Source organism: Pteronotus mesoamericanus, unplaced genomic scaffold, assembly GCF_021234165.1.
Source record: "Pteronotus mesoamericanus isolate MK-2021 breed Mesoamerican mustached bat unplaced genomic scaffold, CSHL_Meso_final contig_82, whole genome shotgun sequence".
NCBI lineage: Eukaryota > Metazoa > Chordata > Mammalia > Chiroptera > Mormoopidae > Pteronotus > Pteronotus mesoamericanus.
In genome coordinates this window covers 5,072,539-5,078,287 of record NW_026555265.1, presented here as the reverse complement: position 1 = coordinate 5,078,287, position 5,749 = coordinate 5,072,539, and the positions used below count along the sequence as shown (strand labels likewise).

Sequence of the window (5,749 nt, the reverse complement as noted above, 5' to 3'; positions counted from 1 at the left end):
ATGCACACCACCCATATTGCCTCCTGAATGCAATTGTATACCAGCCCCTGATCTCTCCCTCTCATGTTGTTATTCTAACACCTGGCTCTCTGTCACTCCCTCAATTAGCATCACCTTACCTCTTGGTGACTAAGGTAAAAAAATCACATAAAGTGTATTTCCAATATTTTAACCATTTAGTTTCTTGAAACCCTCCCCTTTAGTTGTTTTGTCTTCAATCTAACTCACTCCCTCACTGCTGTTATCTTATTTTCAGTGTTATGAGACTGAATAAGTTCAATTTCTTCACTCAGTTTTAAGCATTCTCTGTCTGTCATCTCCTATCTTCCTAGCCCACTTGATCTAATAGTTTTATTTAACAATCATTTTACCTTACCAAGACCTCCAATCTATTAATCCTCATGTCATCACTTCAATCCTTATGTGACTTACATTCCACAGTCAATACAATCATATCTTTGCAGGCATTCTTAATCCCCATCCTCGTTAAACCCATCTGTCTACCTACTTATCTCCTGCATACAAGTAGCCAAATGTGGCAGACAAAAGCATACAACCATGGTGATTGAGCTCATCATAATTGCATAACTACCATCCTCAGGGAGAGTCTTATTTCTACCCAGAAATACTACTACTTTGCCTACGACTATTTAATTTCTTCCTGGACAGTTATTTCATATCTGGCCCTTTTGTTTCAAATATCCAACATCCAACACTCTTTTCCCCATTCTCACTCTAGAATGATTATTGTCTTGATTATTTTTTCATTTAGAATGCCATAGAACAGAGCCAGAAAACATAGTCCTCAAATTCCTAGCACTGCTTCTGCTCACCTACCTGCTTTACTCCTGTTGGTCTGAAGTCAGTGCTATTTAAGGAAACCCTTCCACCTATGCACTGGATTCAATTCACACAAGGCTATCCTTCCAACACTTTTCTTCTTCTGTTCTGTATCTTTATTTTTTCCTCTCTACATATTTATCTTCCCGTATCCAGCTAAATATGGATAATGAAAAGAACACAAATATGTTAAGTTAAAAAACAACACCTGAATTTCTATTCTTCCCCCTTCATCAAAACTGCTATCCATTTTTCCATTTGTTTGGGGTAAAACTATGAATTTATCCTTAGCTCCTCCCATACTTTTATATCCCTCTTCTAATATGTCAGAAAATCCTGTCAGCTCAGCTTTTAAAAATGTATAGTGTGCAACCCCTTCCTACCACTTCCTTTGCTAACATTCTGACTCACATTCCCATCATCTTTCACGTAGTTTACTGCAGTAGCCTCTCACCAGCATTTTTGCCCCCCTAAAGTTTATTCTTCATTACACAGACAAAATGTCATAAAAATATAAGTAATATCATGGCACTTCTCTGCTCAGAACCCTCCAATAGATCCCAGATCTGGATATCTTCTGTGTGCTCCCTAGCTCTCTCTGTCTTTATCTACCTCATTTTACACCCTAATGGCTGAACTTCCTGGGTGGCACCTCCAACGTTCCTTGATCTCTGAGTTCTGGTTGGATTTAGCAATAAGAGCATCAGAGATTGGTGGGCAGAAGGAGAATGAAGTCTAGGTGTTCCTCCTGCTTCTATATGGTCAACAGGTATTGGGTGTTTCTTTACTGAAATCCATAGCTGTTGTTCAGCAGCCAACTCCATACAGATACCCCTGGTTTGTTATAAACACTCCTTCTCCATGCCACTTCAGGCCCAGCAGAGTACTGCTTCTGTTACTCATACTGGGTACTATACTAATTTTAGGTTTCTCGAACACTGTGTACACTTTTGTAAATAGAAAATTTATTAAACTATACTTATATTTCCCAGTATATGTATGCTCCCTATTTCCTGAGAGAACAATAGATACATTTCCCATTTCTCTTGGAATAACAGAAAAGTCCTCATAATGGCCATCACTGTCACCTCACTTCAGTGCCTCTGACTTCATTTCCTATTCATCCACATGCTCCTTGTACCTTAGGGCCTTTATACTTTGCTATTAGGTCTGCTTACTCCTCCACCGTCTTGTTGAGGTCTTCACTCAAAAGCTATCCTCTCCTTGGGGCTTTCTATAAACACTGTTTAAAATCATAAATTTCTTCTCAACTCTTCTTCTCCCATGTATCTTTTTTAGCTAAATATGTAAAATTTATCCCCATGAAACATGCTCTGTATTTTACTTATTTATTTAATTTAATTTATTTTGTGTCTCTTGCCATGAGAATGTAAGTGTGAGGAAAGAAAGAAATTTAGCCTCTTTGGCTTACTGATGTATTTTAAGTTTTTATAATAGTGCTGGGCACACAGTAGATGATCAAATAATATTGTTGAATGAGTAAATGAATGGAAGGACAGGAGAAATGTTATGAGAGATTTAATAGGAAAGAAAATATTTTCCACTGGTATTATCAGAAAAAAATGGTATTTTAACTAAATGTTGAGAATGGACATGTGAGATAAATAGGAGTGTTTTCCCAGACAATAACACCTTGAACAAGGTCACATCAATGGGGAGAGTATTCAAGAAACAGTAAGTCTGAGTTGAACTGGAATGTTGAGTGCATACATAGAATCAGAAAAAATAAATTAAGTTGCTAAAATTAGGGTCAGATCAGAAAACAGAGTGCCCCAAATTTAGGTTAAAAAAAAACTGAAACAAATTTTATCTTGTGGAAAGTGTGATGCCAGAGTCTCTGAGAATGATTGATTTGGTGATGGTGTATAAAAGACTTTGGATAGCATGGAATGGACTCATTGAGGAAAACTCATAAGCTGACATGAAGGGTAATGAGTCGCAAACTACAGCAGCAGTGAGGGCCCAGTGAGGTGGGCTGTAAGACATGCTATCTTGTAAGAGCACTATCGACCCATAGAGGAAAAATATATATTAGGCAGGGCATTGGAAAGAACTAATCTCTTTTTCTCTCTCTTGGTCTTTTTAAAATTTCCATTTATCTTTGGCTCTTGGGGCAAGCTCATTTTTTTCAAAATGAAAGAAAGGCAGCAAGTTCCACACAAAGCAGAAATCTGAAGTGTAGGATAGGACAAAACCAATGGTAGGGGAAAAGAGGCAATTGCAAAAGAATAGATGAGATGTTGTCAAAAGACAGAGGGTGTCCTGTCCCCTCTCCTCCAGGGAATGACTCCAACATTTAGGTCATAGTACATACCTTTTTCATACATATACAGGACGGATATTCCTTTTTGGTTAAGAAAAGGTAGAGGTGCGGAGGGCTTTTCTGGAGGCTTAGGGACCAAGACTGGCCACTCTCTTCCCCCTTTTTCTCCTCTATCCAGAGAAGGAAGAATTTCAATGTGAGAGGGAGATAAAGTAGAAGGGGAAGGATTCTACTTGGCAGAGTGGGGCAGATCCCTGAAAAGAAAACAGCTCGGGACAGAGGTTGGAGAGAAACCGAATATTCAGGTAATACTACCAACCTCCCCAAAGCTGAAAGAGGAGCAGGGAAAAAAATCCCTTCAAACTAGGACTTGAACAGCCAGAATCCCACTTTTCAAAACAGCTCTCAAATGGGAAACCCCACCCATTCCTTGTTGAGACTTCTACCTGCTAGAGTTAACGTGATTCCCTTTCCCTTTGCCTACCACATGGGCTTAGGATGGTATTTTTAGCACAGTTCTAAATGAGATCTGGATGAGACCCATTATCTTGGGGAATTATCTTGAAAAGAGAGAGGGAAATATTAACAGGACAGATGGGAGGAATGGGCAACAGAAGGAAATACTAGGTTATCCATAATGACAGAAATAAAGACTTCTCAGAGTGGAAACAGAGAGGAGACATTCAACAAACAATGCATATTTAGTGGGTGTCTATTATGTGTCAGGCACTGTTCTAGGACACCCCTAAAAGTAAGAAAGTGAGTCAGAAGATGCAAATTCTGAGGGAAAGAAGAGTGGCAGTTGAGGAAGAAGGCAGAGGGAACTGAGGAGCCTGAGTGTCCAAACTGGCCTTAGGCCTCCTCTTCGGCCTGCTGATCAAAATCCTCCTCCTTTTTTGTGGTGACATCCTGGTACTCAGAGACAAGGTCATGCATGTTGCTCTCAGCCTTGGTGAGCCACATCTCATCCATGCCCTTGCCTGTGTACCAGTGCAGGAAGGCCTTCCAGTGGAATGTGGCAGGAAACTGCTTTGAGATGTGCTTGAACAGCTCCCTGATGGCCATGCTGTTGCCAATGATGGTGACTGCCATTTTCATGCCACTGGGCAGGATACCACAGACAGCTGTCTTGATATTGTTTGGGATCCATTCCACAAAGTAGCTGTTCTTCTCATTTTGCATGTTGAGCATCTGCTCCTCCACCTCCTTCATGGACATTTGCCCTTGGACACAGCAGCTACAGTGAAGTCCTGGCCATTTCATGGGCCATCACATCCTTGGCATCAAATACCTGTTAGGTGAGTACAGGTACAGTAGGGGCCAGACACTGCTGGCTTCCATGGCTGGTTAGAGGAGTGAAGCCAGGCATGAAGAAGTGGAGGCACAGGAAGGGCACCATGTTGACTGCCAGCTTCCAGAGATCAGCATTGAGTTGGCCAGGAAAGTGGAGGCAGGTGGTGACACCACTCATGGTGGCAGAGACAAGGTGGTTTGGTTCCCCATTGGTTGGCGCAGTCATTCTGAGAGTGTGGAAGCAGATGTTGTGAAGGATCTCTTTATCAATGCAGTAGGTCTTATCAGTATTTGCTACCAACTGATGGGCAGAGGGTAACATTGTAGGACTCAGTTACAGTATCAGATACTTTAGATGAAGGTACCACATTGAAGATGTTCAAGATGCAACAGGATACTCTTCACAGATCTGCTGATGAGCATATACCCATTCTGGAGGCCGTGCCCCTCATCCAGAGCATAGGTCAGCAGGAAGCCCTGCAGGCAGTCACAGCTCGCAGCTTCCTTAGCCACATCCAGTACTGAATCAACCAGCTGGGCCCCTCTGAATAGTGTCCCTTGGCCCAATTGTTTTGCACCACAGACTGACCAAAAACAAAATGATGTGGTCTGAAAATCTGCCCTAAAGGACCTGAGTGAAGAGTCTATGGCCCCAGGTTCTAGACCCACCAAGATGGCACAAGGAACATATTTTCCACCTGTGGCTTCATTGTAATAAATACATGAAGATGCGATCCAACTGCGGGTTGCTGTCCCCATGGTAGGTGCCAGTGGTGTGGATGTCATGTTCATTGCTGATCACTTCCCAGAACTTGGAAACGATTTGGTTGCCACACTGGTTGTCCTGGATGGGCACAATTTCCCTCATGGTTCAAATTAAAATTGTTTGCTCACCAAAAAAGTTAATAAGGGCAAGAAAATATTAATTATTTTTCTCTGCTGCTGCTCACAGGCTTGTAGAATAGAACGCGCTTGGGAGGCTGCAGGAAGGTTCTGAGAAGGAAAAAGGAGAGGGCAGGGCTTGGGAGAGAAGGACAGGAGGCGGCAGAGGAACCCACACCAAGCTCTGAGACCTGCAAGAACTAATCTCTTAATTACCAATTGACCCTGGATCAACACAGTACTTTATTTTATTTTTCCAACATCATCCAGATTTTTAAACAATAAACAGGCATCTTTTTTTTTTCCTGCTTGAATTCATTAGCCAGAAACACTCTATGGTATACCATAGGTAGAAAAAGTTTATCACCACTGTGTCCTGTCATTTTGAGTCTATTTAATAGCAAGCTCACAGACAGAACATCTGCCCAAGAGCATGGTACCGATTCCAGC

General features: G+C 41.6%; 1 pseudogene; it reads right to left on the bottom strand.

Moving 5' to 3' along the window:
* Positions 1 to 3,976: 3,976 nt before the first annotated feature.
* On the bottom strand, positions 3,977 to 5,285 carry LOC129079983 (tubulin beta chain-like; annotated as a pseudogene).
* Positions 5,286 to 5,749: the final 464 nt, after the last annotated feature.